Source organism: Manis pentadactyla, chromosome 10 (assembly GCF_030020395.1).
Source record: "Manis pentadactyla isolate mManPen7 chromosome 10, mManPen7.hap1, whole genome shotgun sequence".
NCBI classification, from domain to species: domain Eukaryota; kingdom Metazoa; phylum Chordata; class Mammalia; order Pholidota; family Manidae; genus Manis; species Manis pentadactyla.
In genome coordinates, this window is record NC_080028.1 from 12365109 (window position 1) to 12387171 (window position 22063).

At 45.0% G+C, this 22063-nt stretch overlaps 1 long non-coding RNA gene across 2 annotated transcripts in view; it reads left to right on the forward strand.

Annotated features, from left to right (window-relative positions):
* LOC118915464 (uncharacterized) overlaps nt 1-22063 on the forward strand; it is a 66344-nt gene that overhangs the window by 15139 nt on the left and 29142 nt on the right. The window contains exons 3-5 of one of the 2 annotated variants that reach the window (XR_005026081.2): nt 10687-10848; nt 11282-11402; nt 15577-16234. This is a non-coding gene — a long non-coding RNA (uncharacterized LOC118915464). Of the gene's footprint in view, nt 1-10686; nt 10849-11281; nt 11403-15576; nt 16235-22063 lie in introns of those variants that run through there. The other variant, XR_008991912.1, reaches the window with a different exon arrangement.

Sequence of the window (22063 nt, forward strand, 5' to 3'; positions counted from 1 at the left end):
TTCTCTTGCATGTAGCTATCCAGTTTTCCTAACATCATTTGTTGAAGAGATTATCCTTTCCTTGTGTATTCTTGGCACCTTTTTGAAGATCGGTTGACTGTGTATGTGTGGGTTTATTTCTGGGCTCTCTATTTGGTTCCATTGGTCTATATATCTGTTTTTATGCCAGAACCATACTTTTGTAATTACTAGAGTTTTGTAATATATTTTGAAATCAGGAAGCGTGATGCCTCCAGCTCTTTTTATTTTCTTTCTCAGGATTACTTTGGCTATGCAGATCTTCATGGTTCCAAATAAATCTTAGGATTATTTTTTCTATTTCTGTAAAAAATGCCATTGGATTTTTATAGGGATTGCATTGAATCTGTAGATTGCTCTGAGTCGTATGGACATTTTAACAATATTGTGTTGCAATCCATGAACATGGGATATCTTTCTCTATATTTGTGTCTTTAATTTACTTCATCAATATTATGTACTTTTCAGTGTACAAATCTTTCACCTCCTTGGTAAAGTTTATTCCTAAGTATTTTATTCTTTTTGAATCTATTAGAAATTGAATTGTTTTCTTAATTTCATTTTCAGATAGTTTGTTGTTAGTTTATAGGAACAACTGATTTTTCTTTGTTGATTTTGTATCCCGTAACTGAATTCATTTATCGATTCAAATAAGTTTTTTTCTGGCATTTTTAGGGTTTCCAGTATATAAGATCATGTTAACTGCAAACAGAGACTTTAGTAATGCTTTCTTTCCCTGTTTCAATCCCACTCTTCTCCAACACTCAGTGATGTGTCCCTCCTTCAGGAGCCTTTCTTGTATCCTAGGAGACTCAGGTATGGGCCCCTCCTCTGGTTCCCATGCCATCCCATACTTTCTTCTTCTACATCACTGATCATATCATGTTATACTGGTCTTGTTACATGACAGACACCCCTTACAGGTAGAAGGTTTTTAAATCTAGAGACTATCTTATTCAGGAACAGTAACTCCTAGAGAGTTGACATGATACTGGGGGAAGAGCCTGGACTTTGACATTAGATGGACTGGAGTTCAAATCTTGCCTGTCAATTCTGAGGTGTGATTATGAGAATCAAGTGAGATAGCAATTGTAAAATGCCTCATAGAGTGTCTTGCATTTAGCATGCATTCAGTAAATGGTCATTATTGTTATTCCTGCCTATGATCCTTGGAAAATCACTTAATGTTTTTATTGGAGGTTTGTTTTCTTCACCTGTATGATAAGGATAATAATGATAATAATGTATCTAATCAAGCAAACATGATTCTGATTCCTCTTTTTCAGTTTTTCTATTCTGGAATATCCACCTGTGTGTGTGTGTGTGTGTGTGTGTGCATGCATGTGTGTTTTCTCTCAAACATCCTTTCTTCATTACTATTCCCTCCTGTTTCCTTATGGGAGGGCATGCATATATAGAACCACTGGTGCTGGTCTGGTTTTAGATCCTGGCTCCAATCTAATGGCATCAGAGAGTAAGAATTTTCCAACATTCTCCACCTATTTAGGTCTAAGAAATTCCTCAGCTAGTCCAGGTTATTTACCCACATGCCTTTTATTCTGTGTTTTCTGAGTCAGGGCTTAGTTTCCTACATCATGGTGGCTGTAATGGGACCAGTGACTCTCCCAAAACAGGTTACCTTCACAGGTTGAGAGACTTAAGATGGTATAGGATAGATTTTATATAATTAAGTACTGTGATCCCATGTCATTAAGATAGCTGACAGCAGAGGATGCTTTAGTCAATTTAATCTCAAAATTTTAACTATGAAATATTCAGTTATACAAGAGTATAGATTAGGGTTATCCAATAGAACTTTCTACAATGATTGAATATTCTAAAATCTGCTGTGCTCTATATGGCAGCCACAGCCTTCCAGTAACAGCAGCCACTGGCCACATGTGGTTACTGAACACATGAAATGTGGCTAGTGTACTAAGGAACTGAATTTTTAATTTTGTGAAATTTAATTTAATTTAAATTTAAAATGAATCAGCTGTAGGTGGCTAGTGACTACTCTATTATAAGGGGTAATATTTAAAACCCCTATGTCCATTATGCAGACTTATCAGTATTTTCATCTGTATTTCAGACTTTTAAAAAGAAATAAAACTACAGATGCAGTTAAAATTTCCCTATAAACACTATCTTCATCCCCCCCCCCCATTTCATTTACATCCCTTCCTCACCAGTTATAATTACTCTTCTGGGCACAGTTAATATTTCCATGCACATTTGTATACTTGTACTATATACCATAAGATGTTGATGTGTTTTGCATATTTTTAAACTTTGCTTATGTCATCCTTTACATATCTTCCTAAAATTTATTTTTTCCCAAATGCCCTTGGAATTCACCTATTTTGATGTAAGTCATGCTAGTTCATTCCCTTTGCCTCCTGACATCTACTGCCATAAATGAACACATCAGGATTTAGTTATCTGTTCTCTTGCAAATAGACAATTCAGCCGAATTTTTCACAGTTACAAGTAATCTTTCAGTGAACAGTCTTGTGAATGCCCCCATGTGTCTGAGGGATTCTCTAGATGTAGGAGTGGGGCATAGTTGGGTCAAAGGGTATGTGCATCTTCCACTTTTCAAGGTGCTGCTAAGCCGCTCCCCCAAAGGCTTATCCCTATGCACACTCCCACCAGCAGTGTGTGACTGTGGCTATTCCTTCACATCTGGGAATTTCCAGAAAAAAATGTGTTACCTAGACACTTTCACATATCTGCCTCAGGTCATGCACAGATGTTCTGCCCCCAGATTGTCTCCTACCCCAGTCACAAACTTTGACCAACCCAGTTTTGTATGAGAAGCTGAGGGTTGTCTATGGACTTTCCCCAGGGTCTGTATTCTTTTGTTATATTATAAAAGCCTCTCTCATTCATTGCTGAGACCCTCCATCCCTTCTTTTCTCCTGTCTGTACTCCCTGATTCTCTTTTCCGTCCCATTCACAAATGCGGCAAACACAGACATTTAAAATGTCGGTGGAAAGAAATGAAAGGCACAGCTGTTTTCTCAAGGAGCTCCCAGGTGAGTGCACACACAGGCTGCAGGTGCTGAAAGATGGAAGCATAGAGTCTATGGCAGCCTGAGTATCAGGAAGGGCTTTCTCTTAAAACATCACATAGGAGCTGAATAGAACAGGTTTTGGACAAAGAAACAGGCAGGGGGCCTTTCCAGTAGAAGTTCTGGGAGATGCAGGGCATCCTGCGAGAACTGCAGGTTGTTAAGTTCCCCCAGAGCACAGTTAGTGAGGGCAACGATCTGCCATTAGCAGTTGGTAACTGTTGTTTCTGTCTGCGAACAATCATTTCCTTTCCCTTCTAATTATCATCTCCCCCCATCTGTCCTTTGGCAGGACTGTCTTTCCCAATTCCATATGGTTCTGGGGAGCTAGCCAATCACAGCCTTCTTCCACCCACATGACCCAGCCTGACCAATCATAGCTCTCCAACTGCTTGGTCCAAGGATCGGGTATGTGTCTTAAATGGACCATTCAAGGTTCTTCTCTGAGCTTTAAATAAAGACAAGGAGAAGGAATAGTTCTTTTAGTAGAAAGGAGATAAGGATTTTACTTCTAGATTTATCATAGGACATTCAGGTAAAGAGGTGAAATAGGATGTTGAATATATGAGTTTGGAGAAACGTTCTGTCCTGAAGATGTGGGTTTGGGGACCATTTATGTGATTGCTTCCTTTCTCTAATCCCTTACATCAGGAGTAAGTTCTTAAAAGCTCTGCCTCCAAAATTGGTCTTGAATCCACTCATTTTTCTCCATTTCCACAAATGTACCTGGTGCAGCTCACTGTCCTCTCTCATCTGGACCAGAGCACTCACTGATCACTCCTATCATCTCCCCGTATCTCCTTTTTCCTCTGTAGAATATATTCTCCACACAACAGAGTGAAATTTTTTAAAGGAAAGTATGGTCAAGTGACTCCCCTTTTCATTTTCCCAACAGTTTCCCATCAAACACAGAATGAAGTTCAACTTCCAAGTGTGGTTTACAAGGCCCACGTTTACAAGGCAGACTTTCTGGTCTCTGCCCTCTAACATCCTCTTACAGCACATTTGGTCTTCATCCACTGATTCATTCATTCAACAAATATTTATGTAGTGCCTACTACTTTCTAGGCAATGGGGATACAACAATAAACTAGATAGACTAGGTCCCTATCCTGTTAGAGCCTACCTTTGAGGGGATAGGGACAGAAAATAATCAATAACACATAAACAAGACACTTTCAGACAGTGAACAATATTTGTGAAGACAATAAAATAGAATGATATCAGAAGAGAGTGGCTGGTATTGGATTAAGTGGGTGACACTTTGTGTGGGTGGCTTTCTTTTTCTTTTTTTCTCTAAATGAAGGGGCCAGGAGGTTAGGAAAAATAAGTAAAATGATCTGATTTATATTTTAAATTATTTTTCTGGCTATTATTTTAAAATATACTGTAGGGGTCAATGGCAGAAAGAGGGAGAACCAGTTTGGAGGTTCTTGAAAGAATTGAGGCAAGGGAGGATGGTCACTTCATTCTTAACAAAAGATTTGTTTCTACACCAGTACCTTTGCATTTGAGTGGAGCCCTTCGTTCTCAGATCTCCTCATGGCTGCCCAAGTCTTGACATTCATGACCCAACTCAATGCCATCTTCTCCATGAGGATTCCCTCACCATCCCATCTAAGTTAGCTATAACTATAGTTTCCTTCTGCTTAATGAGATGCCCAAAGTGGGACCTTTGGGCTTGGGGTTGGGGTAGGTATCTATCTCCAGGAAGGGGAGGGGCACTAATAAGAGCATTCATGTCCTAACCCCTTCCCCAAGCTCTTGCCCATTGTGAACTGTGAGGGGCTGTCTCCAGAGCAGTGCTCTGGAATGCTCAGATCTCACTTTCAGTAACCAGAGGTGAAAGATTAATGATAGAGATTAAAATAAAATCTGGAAACCAACAGGTAGCCAGAGACAGGCCATTTCTTCAAAGGCCAAAGTGAAGCTAAATGCCACGAAAAGATCTTTCTCTCCACATCTCAGTTTTTTTCATCTGTAGTATGAGGCTATTTTGGAGGCTTGAGAGACCTGTTTTTTGGAGCTCTGCCTGCCTCATGCCCAGTGTTGGAGGCATCAAGCCACTCCATTCACTTCTGGAGTGTGGTGCTGGCATAGGCAGAGGGGAGAGTGGTGACCATTAGCTGGGTGAACCCACTTCTGCATTCAGTGACTCTGGAGACTTCACCAGAGACTCAACAGCAAGCCTGGAGGAGAACAGGAAGGCCAAGGAAGCTCATTAAAAGCTCCTGGATTAATCGCTGGAGGGAGGAGGAGAAGTGGGGATGCACTCAGGAGTTGTTACCCAGCTGCAGATTGCTTCTCAGGCTCAAAATTGGCTCTAAGGAGAGACCTATTGGACGTGATGTGCTCCCCCCAGTCACCACCCAGACTGTCACATGAGGCTCTGAGGAAATCAGGGTGGAGGCAGGGAAGAGATTGTGTGTGGAGATGCCCGCTGATGGCAGAGAGAAAGTGGGCGTTATCTGAACCGTTCCACAGGGCTGAGGCTTCAGTGTGATCTCTGTGCATCTGAAGAGGCCAGAAACGATGGTGCCTTCCGTCCGTCTGCCGGAGTTTCCTCCCAGACCCGGATTTCATCAGGAGGGACAGTTGTCTCTGCCCTTGTAGCAGCTACAGGTGTAGGACTGGAGGTACCTGGGGGGTGAGGCTGGGTGTCTGGGAGGCATCGAGTCACCTGCTTCAGCCTTCTCCTTACCTGCTGTGCTGGCCCAGACTTGCAGACAGGCTTCCTGCCTCTCTTTCCTATTGAACACCTCACTTCTCAGCTGCGGTTGAGCTCTGAGCTGTGTCCTCACTCAGCCTCCTGGCTCCTTCCTCTCCTTTCACCTCTTAGCAGCCCCTCAGCATCCTGGTCCTGTTTCTGGAACCCCTCTGACGACTCACACACAGATTACAGACGCGACATGGTCCTGGCTCTGAGCATCACACATGCATGGGGTCCGACCCGTTGGACTAGGCTGATGTGATGGGCTGGCCCACAGGAGCCGTGACGGCAACTCCACACCCCCTGCTGCCTAGGCCTGGCTTTCACCCCCATGCCTTGCTGCCGAGTCCTCCCAATCTGGGACCTGACCGTCACAAGTCAGGACTATGAGAACCATTCTGGACCAGGAACGAGGGCCCCATGGGGAAGAAAACAAGGTCATCAGCCCCAGGGGGTCACAGCCCCCTGGAGACTGACACGTTACCAGTTGACCAGAGTAGGGCAGGTAGAAACACAGGTCCTGGGACTGTGTGGGGAAGGTGGGAAGCAGAGAGTGGTCAGTCCCAGTCGGGGCAGCATGACCCATGCTCCCCCTGGGCCACCGCCCTCCCCACTCTTCCTCCCCTGCGCCTCGCTGCAGGTGCTGCTGACGGGGCACATCCGGCCGAGTCCACTCCCCCAGGGTCTGCGTGGGTCCCTCCTTCATCTCGCTCAGGTCTCTGCTGGAGTGTCAATCCTGTCCCCTCTATCCTGCCTGCCCTCCACCTGGGCTCTTCCTGTCACTGCACACTGCTTATCCTTCCGAGCGCTCATCACCATCGACACATTATGGGTGCTTATTTGTCTACTTATATGCTTACATTCTGCCTTCTCCATCTAGAAGGTGAGCCCTCACACGGCAGGGATTTAATATTTCCACTGATGACTCCCCAGCCCTCCGAGGCCACCAGGCACGTAGTACATGCTAATTGTTGCTATTAAAAGAATGGGTGAGTGAGACACAAGGTTTTCAGCAGATAGGCGGTGGGCTGACCCTAAAGGGCAGATGCTCAAAGGATACAGGCCCAGGTTGGTGCTCAAAACAATTAGATCTCACATCCCTCGGGTCAGCTCACTCCTGCCCCCTAAAGGGACTGCAGCTTCCAGCATGAATCTTCCTGTTTGGCCAACTCCACAACTCCCCACAAGGCCTTGACCATCCCCTGTAGCCGGGGTGCTTGCTAATTAATGGGGTGGATTTTTAAGCAACCCTAACCTCTCAGAGGCGATCAGCAGCCGTATCATGGGAGGAGGTTTTCCCAGGTCTCTAGTAAGGCAGCCTTAACCATCACGTAAAATTCATCATAAAAGCCCAAAGGAGACGGCAAGAGTATGTTTCCATTTGAAAACTCTGATTATTCATTTGCCAATGCAAGCTGGCAATGAGACACGTGCCCCGAGCTGGCAATGAGACACGTGCCCCGAGCTGGCACTGAGACACGGGGAACATTTTTATTTATTTTCTTGTGGTTCGGTGTTTGTTCTTGGGATGGTGTTGTTATTTTTCTTCCAAAGACTGATTGGAACCTGCTCAACAAGTGGGGTGCATTTGTTCACTTAGGATTTACATCACAGAACAGGCAGGGGTGGAACCTTGCAGGTTTCCTTTTCCAAAGCATGTGGGAAGGTGGATGGAAAGGAAGCCTTAGGAAGCAATAATTTCTTTCTGAGTTGGCAAATAGGTGGGTATGAGTGGATCCATATCTGAAAGTGACAAAGGCCAGATCATTCCTTTCAGTTACATTCCCTGAAAAGTCTTCACATTCTGCTCACATAGGCCAATGGGAATTCTCTCTAGAGGATACCCTGAAAAATGTCCTTCCTTACTATTTGCATAGTCATAAGTAACAATACTTACTGAGCTCTTACTAAGTACCAGGCATTGTTCTGAGAATATTAGTTGCACTGTTTCGTTTAATCCTCCCAAAAACCTTATTCAATAAGTAGTTTTACTATCCTCACATAACAGATACAGAAATTGAGGCATACAGAGGTTAACTTGCCCACCATCAGTTATTAAATGGTGGAGCTAGGTATAGACACCAGAGAGATTGGCCCCAAAGCTGTGTTAACTATATAAGGCATTAATATTAATGTTAACATATTAATACTTATTATTACTAATAGATGAATTGATTAATAAACATGTTAGTGAACAGATACTTAAACTTATAGATCATTATTGCGGTGGAGTCGGCTGTTGGTCTCCTGATCCATTTTCCTTTGTAATTCCTGGCTGTTCAGCTCAGACTACACTTCCCAGAATGCCTTAAAGAGAGATGTTGTCATGTGAGCAGACAGAACAATGGAGCAGGAGTGGTAGTCACATGTTCAACTTCTGAATCGCTTGGTTAGTAAGAAGCATGGGTCCTGGGCTTTGCCAGTTTCCTCCCACTGAGTGGGAATGTTTGTGACTGGGTGGCCTTGGGAGCCCCCGGCTGAGGGCAGAGCTGCACCCCAATCCCACTCAGCCTGGTTCCCATGAGGATTTCATGGAGCAGAGGCGGCCAGCCTGCTTTACGCTGTCATATGAGAGAGTCACACCATCCTTGGTTCTTCCAGTGAGTGAAATTTTGAGTTTCTTTGTTATGGAAGCCTAGCTCTTACTCCAAATAAAATAGTGATTTTCCCCTCCCCCCACCCCTTCATAAAATCCAAAAGTCTTTGCCTGTAAAGGTAATCCAGACTAACTTTTGAATCTTAAGACCCCATAAAAAAAAATCTCTTGAAGACATTTACTTTAAGGGCTAAGTTACTTGGGCTTACTTTCTATTGAGTCAGCCCACTCTATCTTTAAAAGTTCTACATTGAAACATTGCTAAATTTTAAATTTCAAGGTAAAGCTGTATCACAGTAATTCCCAGGCAGGGTTCCATTCCCCTTAAGGTCACATAAAGCAAACTGTGATTCCCCTTCCTACATCAAGAGCCTACCATTATTTATTTATTTATTTACTTTGGTGTTGTTAATGTACAATTACTTAAACAACATTATGGTTACTAGACGCCCCCCCATCATCAAGTCCCCACCACATACCCCATTACAGTCACTGTCCATCAGTGTTCTAAGATGCTATAGAATCATTACTTGTGTTCTCTGTATATACTGCCTTTCCCATGTCCCCCACCCCGCTACATTATGTGCACTAATTGTAATGCCCCTTTTCCCCCCTTATTCCTCCCTTCCCACCCACCCTCCCCAGTCCCTTTCCCTTTGGTAACTGTTAGTCCATTCTTGGGTTCTGTGAGTCTGCTGCTGTTTTGTTCCTTCAGTTTTTGCTTTGTTCTTATACTCCACAGATGAGTGAAATCATTTGGTACTTGTCTTTCTCCGCCTGGCTTATTTCACTGAGCATAATACCCTCTAGCTCTATCCATGTTGTCGCAAATGGTAGAATTTGTTTGCTTCTTATGGCTGAATAATATTCCATTGTGTACATGTACCACATCTTCTTTATCCATTCATCTACTGATGGACACTTAGGTTGCTTCCATTTCTTGGCTATTGTAAATAGTGCTGCAATAAACATAGGGCAAGAGCCTTCCATTTTCTGAAGACAACGGTCATGCCCCATGAGTGCTCTTCTGAGCAGAATGTTCTGCATTCCTTCACCTTTCTTCTTAGAACAGTGTTTTGAGATCCAGGTACCAAATCTGTACCACACTCCAGGGTGCTGTAGTCCTCAAAGCATAGTGACACAGGACAAATCCCAACCTTGCATGTGTTTTGCTCAGCTTGGAGAACAGGATGGCTATTCTTATCTCATTTCTATTCTTGAATTCATTTATGTTGATATGAAATCAGCAAACATTTATCCAGCTTTCTCTGTGTTCTAGGATGCTCAAAGCTTGTAGGCATGGCTTCAACATATGCTTAGTGTGGCCGATTTACTCTGAGCCTCGTGTGGCTGCTCTGCCTTATTCTGTTCACTGTCCTGTGTGGACAAGGTGCAGCTGGTTTTTGGACACAAGTGCAGGGCCTGATGAATATCCCTGTGCAATTCCGTACAATGGCATTTAATCCCCACACCATCCAATCGGACTGTCCTGCTTGATTCCGTTATCCAATATTTCCTCCTAGGAAATTGATGGAAAGGTAGAGGCAGTTTTGACAGAGAACCTCTAAAGAATAATTAGCTTTAGTTTGTCCTCCACAAACCTTGTCATTTATCCCCAATCTAGTGTTTAGTTTCTGTGCATGAAAAAAAATGGTATTTTTAATACCAGAGAGGAGGATTTGCTTGACTTTGAGAACTACATTACCAAGATCACTATTGTATGTAGCTATTGATTAAAAAACGCCTATGTCATATTCAATATAAAACCTTTAAGTCTCTAACGCAGGTTTGAATAATTTTCTGGTATTTGGTGAAGCAAGCAGTTTAGTTAATCAAAATTAAAGACATGTTAGAGGGCCTTATGGAATGGACATTTGTGGTGTATGAGGGTATTAAAAATGTCTGCAGAAGGAAGAATTCTTAGAGGTTTCTTCTGGCAACGTAACTTTGTTTGCACAGTCTCCCTTCAAGTTCACTTCTATATACTATTTTTTCCCACTGCATGTGACCATGTCCATTCACCCATCCCCTCATGTTCCTACACACACACACACACACACACACACACACACATACTTGGAGACACACACACGCCAGAAGTTCTGTTTTCTATGGCTATGCCTTCTGCAAGTTTTCATCTTTGCTTCTGGCTGTTCCTGTTCGTTCTTTTCAGAAATCCTCTGATGATTTCTGCTCCTCAGACCTGGCCCCAGGGTGAGCCAGGCCATTCCCTGGCTTCCCAGCAGGGAGGATTTTCTGCATTTCTGACGTGTTTATTCATCTTACAGACTGATCATCTTCCCTAGGACTACTCGAGACTCTAGAAAATTCAGTAGTCCAGTGACCAAGATGGAGCAGAGTTAGAGGAGGCAGAGGAGAGAGGGAAGACCCAGTCTTCCCATTATTCTCAGGAAACCTGAGAAGCTGTCGGTATTCACTGATGGAACAGGGTCAGATGGCCCTTTCCCCTAATCCCCTTTCTGCCCAGCAATGATATTTCAAAACTGATCACACGTTACATTCTGTTTGCCTTCTCTGATCATTTTAAGTATAATTGTCTGTGTTCTCGTGGTGTTTGTTCATAGTTCCATTTTAACACTCATCACATTATATTATAATGGTTTATTACCTTGGACTGTAATGGTTTATTACCTTGGACTGTAAGCTTCTCTAAGGCAGAGACAGTACTTTAATATTTGTCCTTTTGAGATCTTGTATGGATCTCAATAAATGTAGGTGCTCAATAAGTGAAGGAATAAAAAGAAGGAAAAGAAAGTGGTCTCTGTCCTGGAGAACTCAGGGTCTGACAGGGGATGAATGTGTATTTCATCTAGATCCCACAAAAATAACAAATGGTGGGTTTTCTTTTGGTCCATTTTACAGATGAAGAAACAGTCCACAGAGGTTCAGCCACTTGCTCCAGGTCCCGCAGGAAGTAGTGAGCAGACTGGAGATTCACACTGAAGCTGGTGTTCTTCCCACAGCTGCAGATGTGCAACTGACTGTGAGTACAGTGGTCTGAAGGTCTCCAGGGCCGCAGATGGACTCCACGTTCTGCGGGATTGAGGCTGTCACAGGGAAGACTGTAGGTTCTTCTGGGTCTGGGTTACATGGGGGAGGCTCAGAATAGAAATGATGGAGGGGACGGCCTCTCAGTGATCAGATATTAAAGCAAGACTGTGCTGGGACCTGGGATTACCTGGCTGAAGTAAGACCATCAACCTCTTGATAGCAATTGCCGGATTCATCTGCCTCTTTCCCCTCCGGGGAGCAGCCTGAGAGGCCTGGGAGGGAACAGGTGACATAGTAAATCCAGAATATCCATTTGGCAGAGTGGAAATGCCCTGATGTTTGATCTCATTTACTGGAATAAGACTTTATATCCAGGCATCTCAGCTTTTAAATTACATGTCAAAAGCAATTTTGCTGTCTGTTCGTGATGCGAGGGGTTGTCCTTTGAGGGAAGCCAATATGAGGTCGGTGTTGGATGCCCCTCTGTCTCCAGGAAGGGGAAGTGCTTGGTTTCACTCGTTTGGCAAACCGCACTGAGCATCTTGGCAGTGCGTGGTAAGTGCTGGGGATACAGACAGGGATAAGACATGGCTCCTGGTTTTAAGGGGATCAAAACATGACAATGCTAACAGCTATGGTTCATCTGCTCCTTTCCTCAACAAATATTTGTGGCACATCTACTCTGTGCAAGGTGCTGTATCAGGCACAGAGAACTATCTGCAAACAGGCTAGACAAAAAGCCCTGCCCATTGGAGTTTACATTTTGCAATTGGGGGAGAGGTAGGAAACAATGAACACAATAAATGGGTGAATTATATAATATATTGGAATGTAATAAAAGCTAAAGAAAATGCCGGGGAAAGAAAAGAAGAGGGTTATAGAAATTGGTAGTGCTGAGAGTGGAAGGGAGGGTTGCAATGGCAAATAGGCTGGTGGGGTAGGTATCTTTGAGGAAGAAGCACGGGGTGGAAAACATGAGGCATGAAGGTAGCTGGTGGAAGCATGTTGGAATAGCCCATGCAAAGGCCCTGCGGGTGCCTGGTGTGTTTTGAGATACAGTAAGGAGGGCCCGTGGCTGGAGAGGAGAGAGCAGCGGGGAGAGTGGGAGATGAGAGCAAGGAGGAAATGGGGGTGGGCACAGCGCTTAGGGCCTCGTAGGCCATTGCCAGGACTGGCTTTGATTCTGAGTGAAATGGAGAAGCTGCTGGAGGGTTCCAAGCAGGGGAAGGACGTGATCTTTCTTACAGTTAGAGAGAATTATTCTCCAGTTCCACCAAGGGTTGGAAGGAAGCAGGGAGACCGGTGAGAAGCCTGTCGCCTAAGCCAGGTGAGAGGTGATGGTGACTGGGTCCACTACGGCCATCGAGTTGCTGAGAGATGGTCAGGTTCTGGATAGGCTCTGAATGCAGAACCAATGAGTTTCCTGATAGGTCAGATGTGGGATGTGATAGAAAAGGAGGATCAGGATTTTAGCCTAAGATCTGGAAAGGTGGGTGTTACCTTCCTTCCAAGACTGGGAAACCTGTGTTGGGAAGAGCTTTCAGTGGAAACCACTTGTGTTTTGGACACAATACACTGGAAATACCCATTAGGCATTGAAGTGGAGAAGCCAAGTGGACAGCTATCTGTGCAAGCCTAGAATGTGAGGGGTGTATGGGCAGACTGTGGAAGAGGTGCAGACTGGAGATGCAAATTAATTACTTACTAATTGCCAGCTCTGTATCAAGCACCTTATATACTTCATCTTTCTGAGTTCTTAACACAACCCTGGGTGATAATATTTCCTATGTGAGTGAGGCTTAGATAGTTTTAGGCAGCCAGCCCAAGGTGATGCAATGAATCAACTGTAAAGCCAGGTTTCAAACTCAGAGTCCCTCTGGGATGGGCAGTGGGTGCTGGTGCAGCAAAGCTAGCCAGCCTGGGTTATGCTATAGCCTATGAACTTGGGAGCCGAAGCAGGTTTGTCGTGGGGTGAGGGTGTAGGGCCACTTAAAATCTGAAGGATCAAAGAAACATATGCAGTTCATGTGGGTGGGATGAATTAGGTCCCAGCTCTAAAGGAATCCTAGGCTATGAGGAGGGTCGGCATCAGAGCCCCAGGCTGACAAGAGCAGGAGAGCGAAGCAGGGGTTGTGGGGCGCCTGCCGGGTGTCCTGGCCTTTGGTGGCCTAGCCTCTGCCTCTCTCTGCAGCTCATGAGTTTTCTAGGGCCACAGGGCCTCACACACAGAGCTGGACCTTTTACTTTAAATCACTCTTTGTATGATAGACTCGAGGCGTCAGAACAGCTTGGCAGGCTTGGGGGTGTCTTCCCCAAGGGAAGGGTGTCTCAGGGCCTACGACAGGCCATTAATGGGATCTAGTGAGACCCGACCCTGCACTCCCCAGAGCCCCCTCCCCTGGAGCAGGTAAATAATGAAAGACAAAATGAAAGTCCTAACCAGGTCTCCATGCCGTTCTCAGCTTTGGATAATCATTTTTGTCTAAAGGAGCTCCTTGCCTGGATTACCCATGAGCATTGGGGATTGGCCAGGCCAAGAATAATATGGCCAAGAGAGGCTTCGCAGCCCATCCTGTTCATGGAATCTCAGAGGAGAAAGGGCCCTAATTTATAATTCTCTGGCTGATGCATTAATGTCTCCTAGCATTCCTGATATACATACATACATACATATAGCTTTCCAATCTCTTCTTGGATGTCTTCAGTAAAGGAGGCTTTCTTAGACTACTGATAATTAAAAGCAAATAGACTTTGAAAGTAGATGGATGTGGGAACAAGTTCCTTCACTGAGCCCTCCATTATCTGAATAAAGGACTTTTTAGCAAGTTCCTTTATTTTTGGCTTCAGATTTCTCATCTGAAATGGCAATGCCATCCTGAGCTGGTCGTTGTGAGCGTCTTGTAAGATAGGATAGTTCTCCAGTCCAGAGCATGGACTGTGTAGTCCCAGGGTATGAGTTCAGTTCTCTCTTCTGCTTGAAACCTGTGTATTCCAGGACAGACCTCAGCTCCCTTCAGCTTCATTCAGCTTAGCTCTAAAAGGAGTCAGAATAATACCAACTTCCTAAGCAGGCAGGGCTTCTGCCAGTTAAAACATCACCTGGATATAAATTAGAAAAAGGTCCAAGCAGACACAGCTCCACACTGAGGGCTCAAGACATGGCAGGCACGGTGGCCTCTCTGCCAGGCAGTCCGTTTCTACAGAACATCCCCGCATAACAGTTCACGGCCACCTGCTCGCAGCGTTATTGTGCTGATTCATTTCCATGAGCCACTCAGAACATTGTCTGACGCACATGAAAGGCACCCAATTAACATTAGTAATTATTACAATGTAAAAACATTACTTCTTAATGGAGCCTGTTTTATTCTCAAGCAGCTTGGACTCTTTCCCCTGCTCAGATTCTGAGATGAAATCTGCCTTCCGACAAACAGGTGGGCACCTTACTCTCTGGCTTCATGAGCCGTCTGTCTTCTGCAACCTTGGCACGTGGCTTATTCTTGTGGAAGACTGACTGTGGGGAGCTCTCCCCCCTCATCCTATCTGTGCTTCTCTGGACTTCTCCGTCTGACGAGTCTTAGAATCCACTTTCCCATCCCGTGAATCTGAGCTGGCTGTGTGACTGGGTCTTCTGTGCCTCCATTCTTTCCTGGAACTCTGCCACCACGATATGAACAAGCCCAGGCTAGCCTGCTGGATGATGATGGCTGGTGACCTCTGGTGGGGTTCAGGACTTGCCACTCCAAAATATGGCACCGTGGCATAGTGAATATTTTAAGGTGAGGGATTTGAGAAGACAGTGGAACCAGGGAGCTCAGAGTGACCTTCTCCCCTCAAGGCAAGTAAGTCGTAAAACCCTCTTGTTGAGAGGTACCCCCCCCATACCCTCAGGAAAGAGCATCCTATCTCAAAGGGATGCTGGCAAGAGTCCGAACATCAAGCCTTCCTAAGTTTCCCTCAGTTCACTACACCTACTCATGCCTTTGCTCTGTCATTTTTCTCTACGACTGTCCACGCTCATCAAGTCTGGCATAAAATTGCTCAGGTGGAACTGCTTCTTTGGGTCTTCATTTCCTTATGAAGGCTCCTCTATCACGTAAAGCTTACATTAGATAAATGTATATGCTTTTCTCCTGTGAATCTGCCTTTGTCAGTTTAATTTGCAGACCCAGCTAGGGACCCTAAGGGTCCAGGAAAACTTTGCCTCTTCTTCATCTTCATGGTTTTAGCTGGTAGACAGTCAACCACCAGGCATGAGTGAACCTGTTACATATCCACCATCCCCCAATTGACCCGCCAGCTGACCACAGACACAACAGCGAGACCAGCTGAGACTAGCCAAATGCGGTTCACAGACTTGTGAGAGAAAATCCATGTTTACAGTCTGGGGACTTTTTTATGCTGCATTATTGTGGCAGTGGATAACTCATACAGGCCTGGACTTATTGGTGGCTGTATCCAGCCTGGGCCCCTGTTGCAGACAGAAGTCAATCTGCCCCATGTCATTAATAGCCTCTTGCCCCCTGCTACTCACCTAGATCTGAATCTATAAGCCTTCCCCACATCTCTCCTGGGCGCTGCCCCTAAAACCAAAGTGATTTTCTGCTCCCCACAATTCTTTCCCAGCCACCTCCTGGATGAGACCGTGGGGACCAGACTTGGTCTGGAGGAGCACAGCCCTGGCCCTGAGGCTTTCTCTCTGCTGGTCTCGATTTCAAAGGACATTTGATTCTGGCACCGCCGCACACAGTTCCGGGCTTAATGACACCTCGATGCTCCCCCTGGAGAAGCTCTGGTTTTTCCAAGGGTATATAACTTAGCTATTATGACTCCCTCTGGGATAAAACTGGGCAAACAAGTCCTAGTGCCTGGAGGCAATTTTGATTTTTAAATTATGAAATAAATCATCCTGAGCTTTTATGTTTTCTGGGGGTTTGTTTTTGTTTCTCTCTTTTGCTCCAAAACTTCCACAGTAGCTTTCTGGTTCAGGATTATTTATCACTTGGCTTTCTTTTCACTCGAACTGTATTTGCTTTGTAAAACGATAAATCACCCCTGTCCACTCCAGGCTAGAACCTGGTGCCCAGCGGAGCATGTGGGTGTGGAAGGGGTCGGAAGTAGAACAACAGAGGTGAGCTCCACTTCCGCTAAGGGACCAAGATTCTGAGCATAGAAGAAAAAAAGGAAGAATTCTCAAGCTATGTTGCTGTAGGGATAAGCTTGAATTCACATTTGCCTGATGCTGGTGTTCCTGCTTTGGGAGATCTGCTTTTCTAATGATGTCTTGGTCTTGGTTTCCTCATTAAAACAAAAAATCTCTGCAGAGGTGGTGTGAACACCAAATGTTTTAAACCAGAGGCGAGGGAGACACCTCCCAGAAGCTAAGGAGTCATTGTTCAGGGCTCTCAGATCCATGAATATTCCAGAATTGTCTGTAGAGTAGATAGATCTAGTGTCTCTCAAATTCACATGTTCCTCTTTTTATTAAATGTATTGGGAGTCCCCAGGGCACATGCAAGATTTTATTTTCATTAAAAAAGCAGTAGTTCTTTAAGAGTATCTCTAAATTCAACACAGATTTTAGCCAGTATCCACCTTCTCGATTAGTTAGTGTTGAATACATGACTTCTACCATGAGGGAAGAGGTTAGCTGCATTTCACTTTTTTTTATAAAAAGGAGTCTTTGCACTTGAAACCTTTGGGAAGCAATGTCAGGTTCCTGAGCATGGGGTGTGGCCGATGCTGGAAGGGCTTAGTGTTCCCCTCTTGGGGATACTGGCCAGATTTGCAGATATGAATTAAGGTAACTGCAAAGATCGCAAGTCTGGGAAAGTCAGATAGTCAAAGGCAGGTTCCTGGCTGGCTTAGAGCCATGGCCCCCAACCATGTGGTACCTGCACTGAGGACTGATACCCCGAATCTAGAGGAGAGACAACTGGGAGGGGGTGACAATATGGCCACTTACTGGCCAACACGCTGATGACAATCTCCAGACTTCTTAGCAGGTGCGGTAGCTCACCTCCTCATCACTAAGCCATGTTATCCTGGTTTCTGTTACTTGTGGCCAAAAGCATCCCTAACTGACAGTAAGTGTTTGCTGAGCAGGAATCTGTGTTGCTCTGTGCATTTTGAGGTTAAAATTCAATAGTAGGCACATCTCGGCTCTGCACAGTCCTGAGTTTCACAGTTGGCTCAAAACACGTTAGGTTGAGTTACATTCCTCTGGTCCCCCCAAATAAGAAGCCTGAATAAACCTAACTAATCTCACGCTTCTAGTCTCTGGCAGTCTGTCCTTTGCACAGACACCAGACTGATGACAAAATTCCTTTTCCCTAAAACCTCCCATGGTTCCCCACAGGTTCCATAATAAAGTCAAAAGTACATTTATAAGGAAATCATGTCTCAACAACTTGACCCCACCTGTTTTTACCTTCCTCTCCCTCTGTATCCCAGCCAGCCCCCCTTACTCTACACACCGTGGTTTCTGTACTGTCCTTTCGCCAACCAGGCGTAGGCCCACACGGTTCTTCCAGCTAGGATGCCGGTCTGCCTCCCCTCTTTGAATCTGACTCTTTCCTTTGAGGTCGAATGCAAGCTGTGCTACTAGGTCTGTTCATCGTAACTGTAGGAGCAAAGGCTTGCTTGAAAAACATATGATGGGCAGAGGACGCATGAAAAGAGAAAGTCTATGGGATTTGGAAACCGACAATGGATTCAAAGATAATTCAGCCTGAATTGGATAAGAAGTGGCCTGTGAATAAGTCCATACATTTGGGATAATTTAAAAAAGATTAGCACTGGGTCTGCCCATTCGTTCAAGCAAAATAAATCCCCACCATGAACTTTCACTCCGTAAAGCTATGAGAGCAGACGCTCTTTGGGAAAACACAGCTCATGCTGCTAAACTGTAAGGGTTGTGCTGAGCACCCACCTGGCCAGAGCCCCTCCCTCCTCCCACGGGGCTCCAGAAAAGCATGAATTGGCGAACAATATTATCCCTAATTGAAAAACTGTTCTTGCACCTGTGAGTTGTAAGCTCTCCGCGCTGATGGGGGTCATGTGGCCATTTATGGCAGGGCTGCTAGAAATTCACAGCCATGCAGGCGTTGGTGTTGGGCTCCTACAGCCTGTCCGTTGTTTACTGCTACTGCATTCGTGCATTTTGTCTCTTTCTCTGGGGGAAAGTGGGCCAAGGTACCTGAGTGCGTAAACCCTTCCCCCCATGTTCACATACACGGAGTGAGCTCAGGTCCACCTAAACCAATCATGTCTTGTTCAGTCAGGAATTCATCTGGAAGGGAAAATTTTGGGTAAAGCCAAATGCCAAGCAATTCATTTTCTGGCTAGAAATGTGTGGAAATGGCATTAGGTGTGTTAGCAAGGGAAATGGGGAGAATCAATATTCACTGATTATGTGCAGGATACTTTGCGGACCTTCTCATTTAGTCTTTGTGATAAACTGAGAGGTGGGTGTTGCACTTCCCATTTTGCAGTTTTAACAAATGAGGCAGTGTGAGCTGACGCAGGTGACCCAAGCGGGCTGGTAGAGGTGGGGGCACTGGCTTCCCCACCCGCGTCAGGCTAATGTCCCACAGTTATTTTCGTCACTCAACCACCACTCCTCACGTGCCTACCACATGCTGGGCACCCGTCTGCAGCAGACCCAGGAGACACTGGCTCCTGACTGCGATGTGTGTGACTTTCAGAAAGGAGAGATGAGCCGGACAGGTCTTGGCCACTTGACTGTGCAAGGCCATGGTCCAGAGGGTTTAATTAACTCTCCCCAGGTCACAGGGCAGAGCTGGAACTTGAACTCAGTTTATCCTGGCTTCAAAGTCCATGTTCCCTCTAGGGGAGGCAGGGCCTAAAGTGCTTACCCTTCAGCCAGGCCAGGCTGGTGTCTCATTTCCATACCCACAACTATCTCTTGGGAAGCTCTCTCAAGTCTGAATTATACTTGCCTGCGTTTCAGTCCCTCACTGCCTACTGGGTGGTTATTCGCCGATCCAATAAATTAGTCCGTGCTAAGGTTTTAATGGGCATCTTAATGTCTTGTAAGATAGTGTATTTGTATTTTAACAGCAGCTTTTAATTCAGCCCCCTTCATCTCGGCTTAATTCAGCGAATACAACAAGGTTCCCTGTGTACAAGGTGCTTGGTTATGTGATGGGAAATGTAAAGTGGAAAAGGCCCAGAGTGTCTCTTCAAAAGACTCAGGTTCCTGAGCAGGGGCAGGGAGGATGTACACAGCTAATCTGAGCACACAGACACATGATGCCAAGTAAAAAGTTAAAAGCTTGTTTTAGAAGCACAAGAAGGAGGCATGTGGCCCTAATGCAAATGAATGACCAAAGGATTAAGAAAAAAATAATGAGGGCTCTTGTCTCCCACCACTAAATAAAGGAAACTGAACTCCAAGTTCAAAAGCATTAAGACAGAGGTAATCTAGCCTCATAGAACATGGGTTAAAATAATTTAGGGGCCAGAGGTTCCAAATGAACCAGCCACCATCTGGAACACTTGGACAGCTTTCTGGTGAGTTTGCTGCCTTCCGTCTTGATTCCTCCAATGCATTCTCTTCTCTGGAGAGCTGGGGGGATCTTAGAGAAACTCAGTTCTGATCATTATTCTCCTGTGGTTACCCTCCATTGCCTTTAGGATAAGGTTCAAACCTCTGGACGAATGAGAAGTGGCGGCAGAAATAAATAACTGAGACGTTGGCAAGGGCGTTCTGTTCCTGCTCAACCACACACCTGGTATTGTGGCCCATCATGGTGCCTGTGCTGCAGGAGGGCCAGAGACAAATTTGAGCCCATGCAGAGGACTTAAACTCATGTTGTAGGAAGAAGGGGTAAAGGACCAAGAGATGTTAAAAGTGAGAAGACTGGGAAGTGGGACAGTGAGAGAGAGAGAACAGGCTAAGGCCTTAAACTCAGCTTTCAAACCCCTGAAAGGCTTCCATGTGGAGGAAGGTAGCCTTGTCCTTTTTCTGTCTAGAAAATGGAGCCAAGATTAAGTGATGCAGCCTAGAGGGAGTAAGACTGTGGCTTAACCAAAGAATGTCCCAAAGACCAGAGCCGGTCAAAGACATGTAGAGGGGAGTCTTTTGAGATACCAACTGAGGGTTTTTTGCCTGATACCCTCCACTTGTCTTCAGCTACTGAGGCTCATTTCCCAATCCTACCACAGTCATGGCCTAAGCCAACGATGCAGCCGAGGTTCTGTAAGGATCTGAACTCCTGGAAGAGACACAATCTGGACAAACGAAGCTTTTGTTGCGATTGCAGCTGCTTCTGTTAGTCTGAGAGACAAGGTAATAAACTTTTTTGTTTTTGAATCTCAGTGCTAAATGTTGAATATTATCAGTTGGCCTCGCTGCCAAATCAGATTCTTTTCTATCATTCACATAAGTAGCGCATCCAACCACCTTGCTGGCCAAACCAGAAATCAGGCTATTATCCTTTTATCCTTGGCTATTCCTCCCCACTTAGCACACCCTCTAATTTGGCCAGTCACCAAATCTACCATTTATACCTCTGTATCTCATGAAAGGACCCACTTTCTTCCAACCCTGCTGCCATCATCAAATCTAAGCCACCATTTGGAATATTACCAATGGCTTTCTCCAGCTTCCTGTCTCTAGTCTTGATTCCTCCAATCCACACTCTCCTCTGGAGAGATGGAGCAATCTCAGGACACTCAAATGTGATCATTGTTATCCCACTTAAAACCCTGCAGTTACTCTCCATTGCCTACAGGATAAAGCTCAAACCTCTGGGCAATTGTGTATTCTTTCATCTGCTCCTCTACCTGCACTGTATTTGGCTAATTCTTACTTATCCTTTACTCTCAGATATAAATTTTTTCTTTGGAAAGCATGCTTGATTCTCTGCTACCAAATCTGGGCTACATTCCCCCTCTATGTTCTCGAAGTGTCTTGTCCTCTTCCTCTAGAGCATTTACCCCATTGCCTTGTAACTGCTGTTTTATATGTCCGTCTCTTCGCTTAGCTGTCAGTGACATGAAGATGGGAATCTGTGTGTTGGTTCCTGCTGTCTCCTGACCGTGACTGGAACGGTCCTAGGAGACAGAAGGTTCGAGAAAAAACAACTGCCTGGGAATGAATGAATGGTTGGATGGAAGGATGGATAGATGGATAGATGAATGGTGAATGTGGGAGTAATATTCAAAATAAACCTATGAGATATGGGCACCTACCAATCAGAAAGGATGTTGACTATAAAAAAAATTTGACCAAAATCATGGGTACTTCCTGAATGTCAGCCCTGGGTAGAAGGATGAACATAGCACAACCTTGAGAAAAGGGGAAAGGTAAAAATATAGAGAGATGAGATTAGAGGAATCAGTGCTCACTGGGGTCCTTCAGAGAAAGTTGGAAAAGACATCTTGATGCGGGCAATGCTATTAGAGTAGGAATTCTTATTCTGGGGTCTGCAGATAGTGTTCAGGGGATACACAAGCCTGCTGCAGCTGCCAGCAACTTTTTCATTAAACTTGTTTATTGCGATGGCACGGGGCTCCATAGCTTTTATTAGGTTTCCAGAGAGGTTTATGACCTAGAAAAAGGTTAAGACCAGTGCTTTAAAGACACCAGACCATTAAAGGCTTACACTGCCCTGTCTTTGAAGCTTT